This window comes from Passer domesticus, chromosome 4, assembly GCF_036417665.1.
Source record: "Passer domesticus isolate bPasDom1 chromosome 4, bPasDom1.hap1, whole genome shotgun sequence".
Taxonomy (NCBI): Eukaryota; Metazoa; Chordata; class Aves; order Passeriformes; family Passeridae; genus Passer; species Passer domesticus.
The window spans coordinates 30,263,368-30,283,445 of record NC_087477.1 but is presented as its reverse complement, the minus strand read 5'-3'; the positions used below and the strand labels follow the sequence as shown (position 1 = coordinate 30,283,445).

Below are 20,078 nucleotides of genomic sequence, written 5' to 3'. Positions count from 1 at the left end.
GTCATTCAACAGCATCTGTGCCTTCTCCACCTGTGTAGTAAGCAGGACTTCCACTATTCCTTGGGAATATTCCAAAACCCATTTTGGGTGCATCCAAGAGGAAGTACACAGTAAAGGAAGGCAGGGCTCAAAGCAAGAGTTGGGCATGGGGGCAAGACTAAACCACAATGGGGACGCTCCAATGGAAATTTTCCTGCAAACAGATCCAGATGTCAGCCCTCCTCAGGTACCAAATATCAGGTTAGGGTCAAGTACATAAATAACAGACACTCCCCTGAGATTTCTCTCTGCAGCAAGATGAATTTCCAGTTGCTGTCATTACTTTGCTGCTGCATCTGAGCAGGACAGTCAGGTTTTAAAACAATTCTGGCTCCTAATCAGCGGAAAAAAATGTGCCATGTGAAGTAATTATCTTTCACTTTGAGAGTGCGTATTTTTTCAGCATTACCAGAACTGGAAAATCAAGATTGTAAGTTATCTTAAATAAAGTCTATGCCAAAGTATTTTTATATTTTCCATAGTTTCAAAAATATATGGGTGGCTCATATGCCACTTCAGAAAGGTTAAATGAATAGGGGAGTTTGAAACACCTCAAATTTCTTCCATTTCATCTCATCTCCTTTATCATCATTTCTGCAATGACTGCAAAATCCCCCTGACATTCAAAAAGTGCTCAAAAGGGCAAGAAATGTTTTAAGACATTACTCCTTGAAAATCAATTGAAACCAAGTGAACAAATGCCTTGTTTTAGCTTGGACAGTTGTTCAGAAATGTTCCTGGCCACAACTCTACTTACAGATTTATAATTCAGTGCATTCCCAAGAATGAGCATAAGCAGCTGGTGAGATGAGATTAGCCAGGCTCACATCTCTGCTTCTCATTCCAATGGTATCACTTGGCTGTGACCCCTAGGATGGATGTGGCAGCCTACATTCAGCCAAAGAATCCAGACCTGCAGATGATCTGAAGGACCAGATCCTCTGAAATTCATTAGTCAGAAGACGCTATCTCAACACCATCTTTTTCCCCCATGCAATTTCTGACAACCCTTGTGCTATCGCAGATACTTCAGAGAAGCAGAATGCCCCAATATCTCCTTTTTGAGACAACTTAAATACAATTCAGCTTCTAAATAAAATCTCCCATGTCACTCAGTAGAAATAAATGTGGTGAAGGAGGAACAAAAAACCAAAAAAAAAGAAGAAAAAGCAACATAAAACCCACCACAGTGGAAGAATGACAGCAGAGATGTGGTCATTTACAGGAAGGCACAGGCAGAAAAACACATGCAACCATTCCAGATTGCAAAAAATGTGTTCTTGTTTCACATATTAGATTTAAAATTGAAAGTCAAAAAAAATGGACTGAATACAGCTTATGGAGTTTAGCAATCTGAGGTAACAGCTAAACAACTAAAAATCGCATGCATCCATCGTCAATTCATTAAAATAAGCTATTACAGCCAAACATTTCCTAATCAGATAATTAGTAGCCTCTAATGCAATTAAGTTTACACAGCCGGCTAGCATAATTAAAAGACACCACTGCAACAGAACCATTATCACAGAATAAGTGTCTTTTGTCTGATTTTTATTTTTCTTTTGAATGCTCTAGCCAAAATTGAATGTCCAAGGGAAACATGCAGATTCCATTTAAATGCTAGATGCATTTCCACAGGAGATCAGAGGTTATTCTCAGAGTGGAAAATGAAAAAATTCATCCAAGTGATACAGGAATATTTTAAAACTTTATTGTAATTGTGCTGTTCTACAGTTTTGTCGGTGCCGTTGGCTGAATTTACCATCTAACAACTGTCTGCTCTCCTAAGAGTTGGCATCTGCTCTTGAGCCCCATACCAGGAAAAGTCTTACAGTGCTAGAAGGCAACCCAGGGACAATTTATGGAGCAGCTCCTTAAGGTGTGGGACCTGCAAGCACAGGAGCTGTGTGTGCAGCTAGAGAACAGACATCGTGGGCATCACATTGAGGGCTAAAATTTACCAGCAAAAATCTCTCCACAGTAACACCATACAGCAAGAAAGCAGGCAGCTTCTACTACTTGGACTCAAGGAATACTGCTTTACTCAATTCCTGAACTGAGAAGCTCTACTGGGATCTGCAATAAAAAAAAGAATTCTGTACACAGCCTCTGGGCTGATCAAAGTTTCAGGTCCCACAATTTTGTGTTTGACTCTCTCACATTCCCACCGCTTCCACTCTGGCAGATCCTTGCAAATACAATCCATTGCTGTGCACAGCCCCCCTCAGACTGGGCTGCAGATTCACAAGCACAGTTGGCTCTTGTTCTAGTGATTGCTTCTGGATTATATTTTTTTTTTCTGTACAAGGAGAGCATCTGTATTTTAACAATTGTGTTCCTCTCAAAGGTTGTTTCATGGTGCATCAGGACAACCAACTTATCTCTGACTGACTAAATGAGGAGAAAAACCCTCAAAAAAAGCAAACATGAAAGCCTGCATATTCTACAGAGTTTTCTTTGAAAGTCAAATCCTGCAAGGTCCCCAGGCAAACTGAATATTTGTATTCAAGTCTACAATGGCTGGTCATAAAACAGTCAACCTCTTTCACAAAGTAGAGGGGATTTTTTTGTTTTTTGGGGTTTTTATGGGGGGGTGGGGGTCTATTCCTGAACCTGAACTCATTCGCCTACACCTAGATAGCTAGTAAACCAAATATTTGGGGAGATGGAGCCCATCCTACCCACTAATGTTGTCAGAAAGTAAACTGAGCCATCTTGCAAGCCTTCTGCCCTCTAGAATCTCTCTAGAGATGGACCTGTATGTAGTCTCTGCTGAATGTGGAAGCTGAGATTCCTGGCCTAGAATAGATGCCACACTTGCTGGAGTGGCTCTTAGGTGACTTGCACACTCTGCTTCAACACAGGAGGACATGAAGACTGAGTTAGGGCAGGTGGGCAGAAGCAGCCTTGCTGCAGAAGAATTTCCATGAACTTGTACAGGTATCTTTGCACTGTGACAAACAAGTGTTATTTTCCTATTTTCCTATTATTTTCCTGTTTGTGAAAAACATCAACATAGTTTTTACACTGTAGAACTATCAAGGTTTATTTACATCTCCCAAGAGCTGAATCAGGCCTAGCTGCCACACATGACAGTGCAATTTACATCTGTGGAATGTTGTGTAATGCAAAATGAAATAAGATGGACATTGGGAAAATGCAGTGTTTAAAAGGAACCACAATAGCTGTGAATGTCATTGGAAAAAGGGGAACCTGCAAATAATCCCCTTTTTAGCATTTTAAGTCACTTAAACCCAAATGAGGTAGAGCTGAGCCAGATGGAAAATAATCACATTTTATATCTGTTTTGTCACACTTGTAGCCAAAGCACTAAAAGAAAAGAGATCTACCAAGGAAACATTTACATTGGATTCACAGCAAGAGAGGGGACCAGAGTTAAAGTGACATCAACACCTGCAATTATTTAAATTTAGACCAAAAGAAACTAAATTAAGCCACACAAGGTGGTACTCAATAGCTTTCACATAAGTTTTCTTGTAGGGTACTTGAAAAGCTAAAGGATCAAAAGAGCAAGATAGGTCTTGTGAACTCTGACACATACAAAGACCTTATTCAAAAGGCTGCCTAGATGGAGGAGCTCTCAATAGTCACTTAACTGCCTGTCTTTCCTTCCCTGTAAAAACCTAGCTAGACTTGGGGAACCTCAATGACAACAGGACAATCATGTTTTTCACTAGGAGACAATATAATCACTACTTACTTTTTTTGGTATAATTCAGAGGCCTTATGAATTGTGGGAAATGAACATAAGGATGTAAAAAAGCCACCCAAATATTTTTCCATATCATGTTTCCTCTGATTAATACAGGAGGGATTGAAATCAAGAGCAAAGCTCCTCTGATTAGCAGCAAGGACAGCATGCTCCTATCAGCTCTGCTGTCACTTGCCACATGTTCTGGTGCTGAGTGTGGAGAAAAGTCACTCCCCTTACAACAGCTGGCATTGTTCTTGCTAGAAAGGGCTCCTTTAGGGACCAGCATCTGAACATAGCCTTGGAGGCCCAGGTGGCTTTTTGAGCCTCCTTTGGTGGGGCTGGTACACTTCAGAGAAAAAACCAACCAACCAACCAAAGAAACAAACAAAACAAACAAAAAAACCCCAAAACTAAACAAACCCCACCCTAAAACTGAAAAACCCAGAGCTGCCATAACTACTGGGTTAGTTAAAAGCAGCAGGAGTTAATGAGAGTTAATTTCATTCACTTTGTTCTGGATTCGTTAGCAACTGTGTAGAAGGATGGCAAAAAGCCAACAACTTTTCAAGCTGTGTACCTGTCTGTAAATTTTCTGCTCTCCAGGAGCAGGCCTCTCCTCCTAAAACAACTTTCTGTCCTTGTTCTCTATTAGAAGTGATTTGTTGGACAACAGGAGCTGTGGGGAGCCTTCTCCAGCCTGCTTTGCAGCCCCCTAGCTCTTCTGGAGATTAGCACAACAGGGAGCCAATAGAGCCAGACAAGCAGATCTGTTGCTGACATCCCTTCTACCTGCTTTCTCAGACTAGAGAATCCCTTCACCACCATCTCTCCAGCCAACTTGATTTTAACTCTTCAAACTGTCTATTTAGGATCTATCTTGGGGTGTGGGAAGGGACAAAACACCACTGCTGTACTGCTGTCGTCCTTTAGTCCTGGTGTATGTCAGCTCCATCTTTCCTGCAAGCAACTGAATCCTGATTTAGGTGGGCAATCTTCTACTGGAAGAAAATTCCAGTTGTCAGAACTTGCAAGTCTCAAGAAGCCAACAGTGCTAGTTAAAATGAGCAGGGGCCACAATCTGCATTATTTCTTTATCTGTGGAGTTTTTTCCCTAGGCTTCTTCACCTGAAAATGTGAGAGTTTGAAAGAATGTGCACATACATCTGGCCCAGTGAGTAACAGAGATCTTCTGTGCCTTTACCAAACCCTCGGCTCTACAGGAGTTGATGCACTTATGGAAAAGAGCCAACCTCTATTCAGAGATTACATTAAAGGATTCCAGGGGGAAAAAGCAGCAGAGAAAGACAGGAGGAAAAGCTGTCCACTACCCAAGAGGAATGTATGCTTGCTTCCTGTTTCCTCCTGCCTGCAAAGGGAATGCAGGGGATCTTTAAGCTGCTTTCCCCCTTTCACCTATCTTTCCATTGACCTCCTCAGGACCAACGAGAGGGCGCAGCAGCCCTTCCATTATCCCTTAACACAGTGATTTTCTGAACCATTATTTCCCAGATGGGTTTCCTCATTTTGCAGCCTGATGCACATGGCAATGGTGTTTTACACTTTTCCATGCTGCTGGAGCAGTGGCATTTACTTCTCCTTTCCAATTACCTCTTTCTGCTAAGCAGCATTCTCCAAGCCTTAAACAGTATAACCTTCACTGAATAAAGAGCACTTTGAAGTCCAGCTCCTGATTCCTCCAAAACAACTAATGCTGCTACCTGAGTTCTAATATTGATCTTCTCCCTCTAGCTAAATTTGTAAATAAGAGACTGCAAATTCAAGATTTTAATGTGTGGAAATAATTTCTCTGCATTTTGGTACTTGTTTTCCTATCTTTTCCCTCATCTAGCAAAGCATCTGACAAGGAATTTTTTTTAAGTATTTCTTGCTTCATCTCAGCATGTGGCAAACTTCGAAGAAACAGCTGAAGTTTCATGTGAGAAAATGTAAGCAATGTTTCAAACACATATTGTGTCAACACCTTCCTCTGTCTCCATAAACCTGGGCTAAGGCACTCAATGCAAATCATCTCTCAAGCTGCTGAAAGAACTTTAATATGTTGACTGCAGTGCAGGCTTCCTCAGATTTGTAAATACAGATTTGTTATGCTTTGTTTTACTGCGTGCTTCAGAGGGAGCGTGCCCACATGCCTGCCAAATAAATACTGCTGCTCCCACTCATACAAACATTGAGAGATTAAAATTAATTTTGTTTCACCCCAAAGGATCACAGACGCCTGAAAGATTGATTAGCCTCTTCACATTCACTTTTTATATTCAAATAAAAATTAAATAAGTAGCTCTAAAACCTCACAGAAGCAGGATCTTTCACCTATGGGGAGATTTTTCTGCCCTATCTCTGCCCATCAGGTTGGAGATCATAAAGTTCCTGACTATATGTAGCTCTTTTGTTCTGAGAAGATAGCTTGACAAACCCAATCATATTCACAGGAGTGTGTGTGACCCACAATACTCACAGGAAACAGTTCTCAGGTCAGAGACAGTGGAAAGCTGCAAGAGCAAGCAGGCGAGGTTAGGAGAAAAACAAAGACTCAGCTTTGCTGTGTGTTTTAAGGTTGAACTGGACTCAGCAAAGAGTTAAATTTGATTTCTAAACCCCATCCAGGCTTCCTTTACAGCGGACTGGAAGAATGTGCTGCATTATAAACAAACTTCGGCAGCAAGCCCTGAGCCCCCGCAGGCTGCCCTCCTAATAACAAGCAGTCTGTGAACTTCCCAGCCTGCTTTCCTGCAGCGTGCTCCCATCCAGATCCTCCAGTGCCTAATTAAAGTAGCTGGGCTCCTGCTGCCCTCTTTTCCACTGTGGAGACATCAATTTGGAAGTCATTCTCCTCCACCACATCACGAGCTCTCAGTTATGTTTCAGGAACATTTCATTTTCCAATCCCTGCCCTTCAGCTAACTTTGGTTCTAAGTGGCAAGCAAATTCAAACTCTGCTGAGGGAGCAGGGAGTCAAACAGCCTATGCAGCCACATGAGCCCTGTATCTTTGGGAAGATGCTCCTAAGTGTGGCTCAGGGACCTGCTGCCCTTCAGAAGTGGGACTTGCCTTTAGTCTCAGCTGGAGAGACCAGTCAGTGTCACCATGTGCATCCACCTCCTGGGTGACAGTACAGCTGGCCAGTTACTAAGGGCTGGATCTGACAGTACCAAAAAAATGCTACCAGTGCTTTTGGAAAATGGTGTGGCTCATAATTTTCAGATGGAAATAGACCTTACTTGTCACCTGTAGCTTCCTGAATGAAACTGCATGTGCAGAAGTCATCTTAAGGCATTTTCAAACTAAAGAATTCATCATTTATCAGCCTCTTTTTCATAGAAATGCTCCTTCTGGGCCCACAATTTACAGTCCATAATTTCCAAAAGAAAGCTTAAACAGTATTTTTCAAGTTTTTCCCTGTGTGGCAAATTCTCCTCTCCTCACTAAGCCTGAAAGTTTACCTGCAGGTATCTGAATAATCAGAGGAATGAAACCTACTGCACATACTCAGGTTGAAATCTTACTCCAGACTGGATGGGGAAACACAGCTGCAGGCCTCAGAGTGGATTCCTCTGGCAGTTTCTGGATTAGAGTTATTAAATTATGACTTAGGGTCTCAACTTAATGAACTGTTGTGATATATTTAAAAGGGCATTTTGCAATGGCATAACTTCAAATTCCAAAACATGCCAATACACAGAAAACTGCTATGCCTCAGCATAGAGTGACAGAAGATTATCAACTTGACTTGCTTTGTTATTTTCCCCAGTGGGGGGGATTCCACATAGCCCCGTGTGGTTTCCATTTAATAAGTAAACAAACAGGAGTACAAAGGGGTTTGATTGAGCTACCTGTAATTGGAAGGATGTGCCTCTAACCCTGTGGTTCAGTGCTGTCTAGCTGCTTTAATTGCAGCCAGCAGAAAAACTCCCTTTGATTTTAATGGGAACTAGCATGACACTGATGCTGTACAAATCTCTTCCTAGATCTTGTAATATGGTGATTGCAAATCATATAAAATCTGCAGATGCAGTATGAGAGAAACTGTGCTACATAAGGCAGCCTTTTATTACATATGTTTACAATACCAAAGTATTAGTATCATGTTTTCAGTCCAGGAGTTACTGTTAACCTAAGTTACATGACACAAAATCATTATTTAGAAATCACACAGCAATTTGACATGGGTAGGAGGGGGCTCAGTGTCTGCCTAATGGTCTCAAACAGCATGAACAAGAATTGATGAATAGGAATCGTTAGCTTATTATTTACACAGCATTTCTCAACACACCAAGGAACTCTACCAACTAAATGAAGACAGCAAACTGTAACACAAAGAAAGGAAAAATAACGAGTTTTAAAAAGAAATTTAAATTATTCAGAGAAATCTCAATCCTGCTGCCTGCAGAGAACACCAATTACTACTGGTTTGCATGCACACAGCACATGAATTCTTGTCCTAAAACAAAACATGTCTCCCTCAAATTCTGCCATCTTCCTCAGCTAATGCCTCATTCTGAAACACCCCAGTATGTTCAAAATTATGGGCACACTGAATGGCATTACTGCATAGGAATTAAGGTTCCAAAAGAGAGATTTGCCTCATACAATGATCTCAATACTCTAAAGAAAAAAAAACATTTAGAAGAAGCAAGGAGTGTCAATGATTTTAATAAATTTAAAAAAAACCAAAAAAAAACACAAACCCCTTCTTTTAGCATAACACATCCCCTGCCCAATGAAACAGAGAAATCTGAAACCAAAAAGAGGCACAATATTATCTTCCTGGTTTGGACTACAGTGTAGTATACAAGTTTATAACCCTGGATTGCAGGAAAAGTGTTTTCAGCTGAATTCAGATTTTGCACTCTTGGTGTAAAACTGAAAAACAAAAAGAAAAAAAAACCAGTCTATGCACCAGACTAGCAGGGACTGTCACAGCAGGGAGAAATGCCATTGTCCCAACTCCATTATAAGCAGCATAGGGGCATCCAACCCACCAGAGCTCAGCTGCCTGACTGGATCTCTGCTCTCAGCTACGTGCTACCCAGCCCTCCACAGGCAGAGAGGCAAGATCTATTTGGGTCACCTGCCCCAAAGCAGTGCAGTGGCACCTTGCAAGTAGGGCATGTAGGTGTCTTATCCTTGGATGCTTCATAGCAGGGGAGATGAATGCCCAACCTGAGTTTTATGTCAGAGGGAACAACGGGGAGAAGAAAGCCTGATAAGCAATTCAGCAGATGCAGAAGAATGATCTCCCTGCCAGAAAGAGGAGATACCCAGCAGTGCCTCCCACAACAGGTACCTGGCCCTGAGGTGGAAGCCCGAATCTGAGCAAGAGAAAGAAACAAGCAAAGCTGTGAAACCTGCCCTCACCTCAACTAGTCTGCCTCCTAGCAAGGGCTCAGCTAGTAATTGATTTTTTGGTTGAATAACTGGACTGGAAACCTCTAAAAATGTTGGTTGAAATCAAAATATTGTGAAACACAACAGCATAATATTTTGTTCTGAAAATATTCATATCACGTGGGGATTTTTCTTCCATTTTTGTTTGCATTTCTGTTTTTGATAGTCCACAAATGCCATGATTTTCAAAAATTAAACTGCCTAAACCACTTATTTAGTAGTTTTAGTTTACTTAATGCAGCATCAAGTATAACAGGTAGGTTGTGTGAGACACCCCAAAGAGCTTGAAAGATGAAGGTGCATGATCAGAAACCCTCCAGGCTCCCTCATGCTGAGACACCTCTCCAGTGCCAAACTCCCAGTGCCTTCACTCATGCTGATTGCAGTAACTAAGGCAGCAATAGCAATGACAAAACAAATGGTCAGTACAGGGGAGAATTTTCATTTCAGGCAAAGCTTGCAGCATCTAAATAGAGCTCAGCATGTGCTTTGTGTTTGCAGTCTTAGCACAACTGCCATTCTGATTTCTCATAAATAGTCTGAGTGTTTGCTTTCTCAGAAATGTATCAAAGGCTGTAAAAGAAGGTGCTAGAACACTTAACTGCTAGGGCCCAGGCAAACCAGTATCATTGCAGTGTATATAAAAGTCTCCTGGGGGATAGGTTGGACATAAAAATTCAGTTGGATCATTAGGAGCCGATGATTTAACCGAGAAAGCAGTATAAGTCTCAAAGTTGGCAACAGAAAGGCATAAACTGAGTTGGAGGAATTATTTAATGACTAGTAGACCAATAAGGGAGATATTTCATTGCACTGTAAGATCCTCCACGTCGTAAGAAAACTGCAATTTATAAAATATGAATTGTCAGGGTTTTTCTACCCTGCAGCTAATTCTGGTCACGTCAGTGGCCTAAAAATGTTAAGACAAACAAGCATGAACTGAAGTTAGAGAAGGCCAAAAACCCTGAGTATTAAGCCTCTCTGGTACCAGTCAGAGAAGAAGACTTTGGGGTCTGTATAAGTTCTCTGTAATTTTGCACATATGGGAACTTCTTTGCACCCTGTACAATCTGAGGATGTAGAGGATACCCATGTCAGGTGCCTGAAGGCTGCATTCAACTCCCCAGAGTCACTGGGATGAAAAATTGTGCCTTGACTCACCCCGAGTCTTGTATCTCATTAATCTGCATCCCAGGACATCTGCTCCAATTTCTTGCCCAAGTTGTGCTGCATACACACCTCAGCAAGCTGGGTCCTGAGTTGGTGCCATGCAGATGTGCAGCCTGGGCTGCCACACCTCTTGCCCGGGGCTTCAGGAGATAGCAAGTCCCTGAACTACTCTTCCTCAACTTCCCCATCCCTACGCACAGAGAGAACTGGCGATGCTGCAGAGCACGGATGGGAAATGTGAATGAGGTACAGGCTATACCTAGTGCATCACACTCAGCACATTTAATTAAGACAAAATTATAAAAGCTGCCTTTTTCTTAGACAGCTGCAGAAAATATCTGCTCAGTCAGATCCCAGTGGCTTTCAATGGGAATATAAGCCCAAATGTCACTTTAGGCCTTTGAGAATGCCACCCCAGAAAAAAACAAGTATGAAAACACACAAAAAAGCCAAATAAACAAACAAACACCAACCCCTCATTTTTTTCTCCCACCTATGTACCAAAGATTGGCAGGACATAGTAGCATTTTCAGATCCTGTCCTTTTTCTCTCTGGTCCAGAGGAGCAAAAAAAAGGACAGTCCCTGTGACAAGAGCTCCTGGGTGCTGAGACAGTGAGAAATTCCCTTGCTGCTCACACCACAGAATAAAAGACGGATGCCACAAGAATTGGGAGCTTTTGGTCATGAAAGCCAAGTAGCCCAATTTGGCTGCAAAATAATCACACTGGAGTCCTTGGTTTTGGAGCTCCATGGTGATTTCTTACTGTCTGTGATGCTGTTAGGTTTTCCATGGCCCTTTTTGAGCCAGGTCACTCTCTACATGTACATTCTTGACTCACAGTGATGGGAGGGACATTGAGGTAGCTAAATGTTATCCAACGGTGTGAGGGGGAAGTTTTAAAAATTACCAGCATTAGTGCACTGAGTCCTCTTGAAATCACTCTGAATTTCAGAAACAACTTTTAATGGAGATGAGTGAATGCAAAATGGGAAATGGTACTCTGGGAAGAAACCTCAAACACAAGACTGCAAAGAAGAGCACAGTCTCTTCTGAGCTATTACATTTTTCCCCCTGTCCTCATCAGGGAGGATTCTTGGGAGAGAATAAATTGTTCCTATGAACCTTAATGGGAAAACCCAAACAATTCTCTTTGCAAAACACCCTTGGTTCATACTCTTTCAGCCATGCAAACATTTAATGAGTTCTGTGAAGCCTTCATTCCTGGCATTTTGAGGCTACCAGATGCTGTCTTGGTAATTGAACCATGACTTAGATTCCCAGAAATCTATATTAAAATGGGAAACATGTGAGCACTAGAGAGACCAGTAATATGAATAAGCATACAGAGCACAAAATTATCGAAGTACTACTAGCAATATGCATGTGACAAAAGAGATCTCAGAAGATTAAGTAGGAATATCCCTATTGCTCATAGGAGTATTGATGATGACAAGTCTGAATGGAAAGGTTAATTTTCTACATGGTCCTTATTGCTAAAGGTGTGTGTTTTGCTATTTGGTCAGTAGTTGCTCTTCCTAGAGCTAAAACTTTTGATTTGGGAACTTAAAACTTCATTAATGACTGTATGGATTGAATCCTCTGCAGACTGAGATGCTACTTGCCATCATTCAAAACACAAATGAGCTAACATCAGAAAAAAAAAAGATGGGCATTTGTTTTTACAAAAACAATGAAGATCTTGCCATGTGCTTACCAGAAAAAATATGTTCTTCTGGGATGGGCTTCCTGCATGTTTACAGCTTCAAAGGTGAGCATGCTTCTGTCTAACATTGATTGAGAGGTGCATTCTTCCAGAGAACTTTCCCGTTTATTGCAATGGAAATTGTTATCAAAAGACTTCCTGTTAAAATAAAGTTTACAAAACATTTCCTTTTAATAGACTTAAAGATGGATAGAAGAAAAAGAAAGTTATTAAAAAGAAAGTTTTCTGTAAAACATTTAGAAGTGCTCCTGTTAATTTAAAATACAGTCTAAACTGTAAAGATTATTTTAGAGTAAACAAATGCTTAAATTCATTGTTATGACTTTGTTTGCTGAAGTTGAAATGTCTTGTACTACACAGGAATAACTTATTAACATTTGGAACAATAATTCGTTGCCTTCCTTAAAAATCTCCAAAAAAATCTTTAAAACAAACATTAGGGTTTTTCAGTACATTCAATGACAGTAAGATTCCATCTTCTGCTGGAAAATATATTTAAGAAATGAAATGCACCTGTTGCTTTAGATTGTTATTTGATCTCCACTTGGAAAATTAAAATGCCACTGCTGCCTCAGAAAGGCATGTATTACTATTATCACACATTAGGACTGAGTTAGTATCCCAAAACTCCCAGTCAGGACCAGACCATACTATAGAAGATTGTGTTAAAACACAATATTGTACATAATTCTAGTACAAATTTTATGGTGATTTACTGCCTTTTTTTTCCCTGTGCTATAATGTCCACAGGTTTCTTGTGTTTGTTAGGTTTGTGTGACCAAGGGAAAAACTAAATTAAGTCAGTACCTAACTGGAGTAAAAATCTCTCGACTCAGCAGTTGCTTCCTGTGTACCCAAGCTACTATATTGTATTGCAATCCTTTCTTAAAACAACATTAAAAAGGACTTGCTAGTTTTTTTTCTAAATAATCTAATAGAAATGGGTTCTGGTTCTGCCTGGGCTAGAGTTAATATTTTCACAGTAGTTGTTATGGGGCTGTGTTTGGGATTTGTGCTGGAAACCTTGTCAATAATTCCAGGGTATTTTGGTCACTGCTGAGCAGCTCTTGCTCAGCATCAAGGCCTCTCCTGCCTCTCACAATGCCCCACCAGTGGGGAGGCTGGGGGTGCACAAGGAGCTGGGAGGGGAACACAGCCAGGACAGCTGATCCCAGCTGACCCAAGGGACATTACATGTGGCATCATGCTCAGCACATAAACTGGTAGGAAGAGGAAAGGACATTTGGAGTGATGGTGTTTTCCTTCCCGCATAACTGTGACACGTGATGGAACCGTACTTTCCTGGAGATGGCTGAACACCTCCCAGCCCATCGGAAGAGGTGAATGAATTCCTTGCTTTGTGTGTGCAGCTTTTGCTTTACCTATTAAACTGCCTTTATCTCAACCCACAGTTTTTCTCACTTTTGCTCTTCTGATTCTCTCCCTCATCCCACTGGAGTAGGAGGCAGTGTGCAAGCAGATGTGTGGAGTTTGGTTGCCAGCTAGGGTTAAGCCACAACACAAGGTCTTCAAAATCATATGAAAACTCACAACTAAGGGACACTTCAGTTGTTAGTTATTAAGATAACACTCCAGGATCTTAAACATCAGAGAAAGCAGCTAATGATTTAGTTTTTCCTTATCATGGTATGACTGTTCTTATGGTCTGGTTTCACAATTAATTTATGAATGTGTTTGAATGAAAGGAAAAGCACTTTCCCTTCTATGTCTGCTAGATGCAACCAACAAGCACCTGGATGTTCCAGATTTTGAAAGATTTTTTACCTTATAACAAAGGCATTGATTTAATTTGGGCTGGATTTTCACAAATATATATCTACAGCTAGATTGAGAGGTGCTTTGTATAAAACTCCTCCCCCTGCTCCAGACAGAGGACATTGCTGCCTGGGGAGGTTGTGGTACAAGAGTAAGCTCCATCACTCTGGTACCAAGAGCCTGGTGTAATAGCTCTCTGGCTGGCCTAAGACAATTCATCCTCAAGACAGGATAGGTTTTGCTGCCTTCCTGCTTTTCTATGTTACATTTTTAACATGTTATACAGGGAAACTTTCAATTGGCTTTCACCATTCTTCTTTGGTGTTTGCCAGAGTTTCCTAATAAATAATCTTGTGTGTCTTTGTTTGCCCTAGACTTTTCTTTTCCTCTTTTTTTAAAATTTTTTTCCATTGTGTAGTGAGGGGAGAGTGAGGTGTGTGTGTTTGTAGTGCCTGGAATTCTCATTTTCTTCTGCTTTAGAAAAACTGAGCACAAAGAACAAAACATTATTACTGTAGTCAATTCCTTCAGTATAGCTATTACAGCCATCAAATATTTGCAGTTCTGATAGCAAATTCATTGCTTTTGCTGCAAGGACAGATCAGGCCTTGCTGGAGTGAGATTGCTGTTGTTCCTGCTGCTACATACTGGTACAGTGTGATTTTTATTTAGTGATTTATATTAACAAGGAAGAAAAATGGACTTGGAACTTTCCAATGACCAGACTGAAAGGAGCACAAGCTGAAATACATTTCATTGTAATAGTATCGGCCTGGCTCAGTGTTGCTTGCCTACATTGTGTTAATATGCATGCAGCAGGTGAACTTGAAATGGTAGCACAAACATCTCCCCTTCCTGTTAAATTTTCATGCTTTCTAACACAGTTTTAACCCAGGACAACCACTTTGCAACCGAGGAAAAAAACAACCAAACAATGAACTCCACAAATAACCAACATATCCGCAAAACAAAAAACCAACATATCCGCAAAACAAAAACTTAGGGTCTCTGTGTTCTCTGTCAACTCTTGCTGCACTCTCTGCCTTCCTCCACCAATGGCAGAGATCTCTGACCACATACAACAGGATGCAAACCTTCCCTAGCTCCCTGCCACCTGTAAGGACTTCACCATTGCCTGTCTCAAACACTGGTAGGATCACAGAAGTGTTTTGCTGTGAGAGAAGCACAGAATGGAGGGCAGGGTGGCCTGGCTTGAGGCCTGGCTGGCACATCCCGGGCAATGCATCCAGGCAAGCATTCCCAATGTGGCAAACTGCATGCAGTTTGCACCCACTGCCCTTGCACACATCAGCAGTCAAACAAGGCACCCGAGTTAGGGGAGACATGGCATCGTGTACCAGCAGAAACCCCCATCTGCCTCGTCTGCATATGAGTGCTGCCCTAGGCCCGGGGGAAGAGGAATGAATCTCTGCAAAGAACCCACAAGGAAAGGCACCCCAGCTACCTGCTGAGGTCAGCTCCAACAGGGTGGAAGGCATTCCAGCAGCGGAAGATTGCTCACAACCCACCAACTCAAAGAAACCTAGCGACTCAAAAGAACAGAAAGACCGAGCATGGGACTATTTATCATTAGAAGCAAGAGAATAATTTCAGCAGTAAATTAAGAGAACCGTGTGTTGTTAACTCCCTTGTTTGCCAAGAGGTATAAATAGTGAAAAGTTCTTAGCAGCCTTGGGACCCCCACCACTGAGAAGCCCAGGGTGAAGAAGGACCAACAGGATGCCACTGGATCTGTGGGTGGTGAATACCTTCTGCTTTGTCTCTGTCTCTCTGTGTCTCTGCTTCTCTCTCCCCATCCTGTTTTCTATTTCTTGCTATTTCTCTCTCACACATTTTATTGTTAAATAAAATCTGTGCTGCGGACTTTGGCATATGTTCTCATTTGCACCTTTATTTGGGTAGAGACATCTCTCAACAATCAATTCACTTTACTCTCAAGTCCATATATTCCTCTTTATATTCTTGCAGAAATCATAATCCATTTGCCCCACTGAAATTTAAACACACAATGCTGGCAGAATTAAGACAAAAAAATACCTCAAGCTGTGTGACAGAAAGAATCATAACCACAACTGATGTGCAAAGAGACTATCTCATGTTCTCACGTTCAAATTTGCCACAAGTTACTCATGCCTGTCAATCTTGTTTTGATTAGAACAGCTTCCAGGGCAGTCCCTGAAGCATTTGTAAATGAATACTTCAAACAAACAAATATCTCACTGATGCAAATAGTCCAGTTAAGTCCATTTCTCCTCTGTGGAAATCTCTCTAAGCTCTGAAACAACCAAAAGCCATGGCAACTCAGACAAGACACACATGAAATCTCTTCTTCAAGCTGTTTTGGGACTGAACAAAGGATCAGATGGATAATAACCTTTTAGAGAGTTAATCGAAAAACAGAATACGAAGTGCCTGATCAGGGAAGATTAATTGGGTTATATCCAGATTATGCAGCCGATGCTGGAGAGATGAATTGTGCTAACACGTGTGCTGGGAACATTCCTCCTGCCCCTCCTTGAGCAACCAGACATAGACAACTCTTAAAAATACTCCGGCAGGTTTCTACAGGATTGGAGCTGCAGGTCTGAGTACAAGGACGGTGCTATAAAGAAAATGTAAAACTTCATGAAATTTTGTTCTGGAGCAGACAATAAAAGTAGAAACAGTGAGGGTGTGGTTCTTGACAGATTAGAGCTGATCACAACATATGAGAAGCAGAAGAATTGACACCTCACCTGGAACTATATCAAAGAATTTTGGCACCATGGAAAAGGACTCAGCACAATTACCTAATTCTGAAACTTAGTTTAAAATAAAATTAACTACTTGTCTGAGGTCTATTCCAGGAGATGATTCAAGTTGGTTGCTGCCAATCTGAAGCAAAACCCAAACCCTTTATTTGGCAGGTGAAACTGTGCTATTGCAGACTCTCAGAGTGGTCCCAGACAGCACAGGAAGGCACAGGATTAGGTTTATCACCCCAAGATAATTCCTTGTGCACCAGAACATCACATAAATAACAAAAAACCATGCCACCAAGTTCCTTCTCTTCAGACAACTAGGAAGCTTTGCTCATGGTTCTGAAATCCATTCCAAATACCAGGTTGACTTTTAAGGCCCTTATACCCCTCGTTGGACATCGCTCCTGATGAATATTCGGGACTGATCTTGAAATACAAGCCAAAGCTTATACCAGATGTGAGCCTAGAGATTTGTACATTCAGACTGGAAGTTCTGAAACCACAAGATGAACTGAACAAACTGTTCCATTGCAAAGCCTTCCACATATTCTATCTCTGGTACTAGACATTCCATAAATACATTAGAGATGAGAGCCGTATGCATGCAGCTTGTAAACTGTAGAGAAAAGAAAGTATTAGAGAAAGACACATCCTGGATCTCTGATCCACCATTCCCTGGGCTGTTTTTGTCCTTAAGTAACTTTGAAAACCCCAGCCTTGGTCTCTACCACAAGTTCCAAATTTCCAAGTAACCTGTAAATAGCACACAGAAAGAACAATGGGATATAAGCAGTGACAGGACATGAAAACCATGTGGCACACAAATCTAAGAAAGGATGGTCTAATGTTCTAATACATTAGTTTTGCCTGAAAAAACTAAATAGCAAATTGAGCATTTGTGCTAAGCAACTAAGAAACCGTGCCTTACCCTAACAAAAGAGGCCAGCAACGTGGCAGAAATTTAGGCTGCCTAGGGAGGAATACATGGTACTTGTCATGTTTTAGAGGGTACAATTATCTTTCAGATTGGCTGAAAACTTACTTTGCTGGAGGCTGAGGAAACACATGTATGAAGTTATTCCCAAAATGCAGCATGTGCATGTTTATACAGTGTCTTGACTAGAATGAGTAAATGATAGAAAATTGTATACATCAGGTAGAAGAGAAAAGGCCTGTTTGATACAGAGAAATTCAGAACACCCTCGAGATTGCAACCCAAAGCATGCCATTGATGCAGACATAGCAAGCACATGAGAAGCAACAAAACAATCCGTGGGGACATTGTGAAAGAAATCTGAAAATACCAAGGTTTTTTTATTATTGTTACTATTCCGTTTCCTAAGCCTTCAAGTTACTGACAAAATTTAATCCCTTAATTAAATTAGATTAGGTGTTACAGCTAATTTGGAGAATGCAATCATATTAGTCTATCAGAAGCATGGGGTTTACTGCTGGCCAGAGGACTCACAGTGAAGGAACCTTGCTTGCTGGAATTACACAGGGTCTGCAAAGTGCCAACAGAGACTATTTCAGACTTCAACACATCAGAGTAAAACACAGACCCAGCACCTTGTCCAGGGCAAGTCTCTCATCCCAGCATGGGATCTGCTAGTATAACTTCAACTGGTCAAAAATCATGGCTGCTGATTCTCTAGAAACTATTTTCCACAAAATACAGTTTCTACTTCATTGACTCAAACCTAAAACTCAAGAAAAGTTGAGTGAAGTAAAAGCTCCCTAGGAACTTGAAATTGATTAGCAAAATGGATTTTCCGGTTTCCTCTAATTCTAATCACAAAACAAACACCAGGATTTCTGTTGAGAAACTAAAATAATATTGGACAGGGAGGAAGGTGTCCACAAATTCTTCCTGGTATTGATTATTGTTCATCAAAGGCCCCAAATCCTCAATGAATTGTTTTTGATTCACCAACATTTCAGTGACTGCCGGACACTTCAAATTTAAGAAATCAACACTTTCCAGTAAAACTTCATTTTTCTGTGGAGATTCTGGCTCCCCAGAATTACAGATATTTTTGTGAGAAAATGTTATGAAATGGCTCTTTGATGCTGATCAAAGAAAATCGATTGGTGGATATTTCTTCCTGAGACCACTAACAGAAACACTATCAAAATCCATTCCAACAGCTTCAGACACAGCAGAGAGACCAAGAGCTAAATAAACAGGCCACGAGATTCCCCATTTTCCTTTTGCAGATTGCTGCGTGGCACAGCAGCTGTCCTGTCCTCGCTTGCACAGTCCACTTTGCCTCTGTTGTTTGTGTGAAAGCAGGGAGTGAACCTGCAGGTCTGTGGTTCCAGTTTTCTCTGTGAGGAGGAAATTGTTTGACAGTGCCATAGAGTCTGCAGTATTAATTTTATGTCTGCTATCTCTACTCCACTCCTCTCAGTTAAAACAATGACTGACCTTGATAACTAAAATAGGTTGGTGAAAGTAACATGGCTCAGTCAATGACCTCAAACAGAGCCCTCCCTGGCAAGAGGTACTTCATATGCACAACAGACTAAAGGGGTAGAAAAAATAATGACATAAACCTCCAGGTTGCCCCTTTTAAGCTCCATTCCAAAATACCACATTGATGTGCCTAAGAGATGCAGTGATTAGATTATCACTAGAGAATATGGTATTAGTTTGGGGAGTTGTGCAGACATTATTATTTCTTTTATGACAGCAGTTAAGGAGTTCAAATCATGCACTGTGAGACTTGAAATGGTGATTATACAGAAAGAAGGAAGAAGAAAAATCCCCACCCAGGGAGTTTACATTCTAAATGATTCTCAGATACACTAATTATTAGGTTGCCTGACATTTAATCAATCACTGAACAATTTAAATGCTTGACAGAAACAAAATATCTGTCTTTGATTTAGTATGAGCCGATTTCTAGCAGGAAAAACTTAAAACTGAATAAACCAATTATTATTCCCATTACCTCATCCTGAGTGACTCTCTGGGATGATAAAGCCATCTTATTGGACTTATAGCTGAGAAATAGACTTCTAAGGCATAAAGTTCTCCAGATGGATGCTTTTGGGGAATTAGTTGAATAAGGGAGATTTAATCCATCCAAAAGTCAGTATACTTAAATACATGATGAACATAAAAAACTCTCTGCTAATCCAAAGTGACAGGTACTAATAGGGTACTTAGTAGATTAATAGCTAGCAGGCTATGTTTGGGACCATGCTGTTTATTTCTATCGTATGCTTGAATGGATGCAGAAAATAAGCCCAGTCCCTGAGGCACATTTAATTCAAGTGGACAAAAATGCATGATTGTACATCTAAGCAGGCAATTGAACCTGTAAGTTTATCTTTAAGATGCCATATTCCTTCCAGCTCTTGGGAGAAAAAGTCATAAACCAACTCTGGAAGAACTTTCTAATCACTGAATGTGGGGGTTTGCTGGTTTTCATTGCACTGCCTTTTGTCAAAGGGAATTTTTCTGTTTTAGGGCACTGTCT

At 41.0% G+C, this 20,078-nt stretch overlaps 1 protein-coding gene across 20 annotated transcripts in view; it reads right to left on the bottom strand.

The window, feature by feature from the left end:
• Positions 1-20,078, bottom strand: part of LOC135298834 (uncharacterized) — a 344,053-nt gene that overhangs the window by 177,310 nt on the left and 146,665 nt on the right. For all 20 annotated transcript variants that reach the window (XM_064416877.1, XM_064416874.1, XM_064416876.1 and 17 more), the window contains one exon: positions 12,047-12,193. The gene's annotated coding sequence lies outside the window, so the exon portion shown is untranslated. The remainder of the gene's footprint in view (positions 1-12,046; positions 12,194-20,078) is intronic.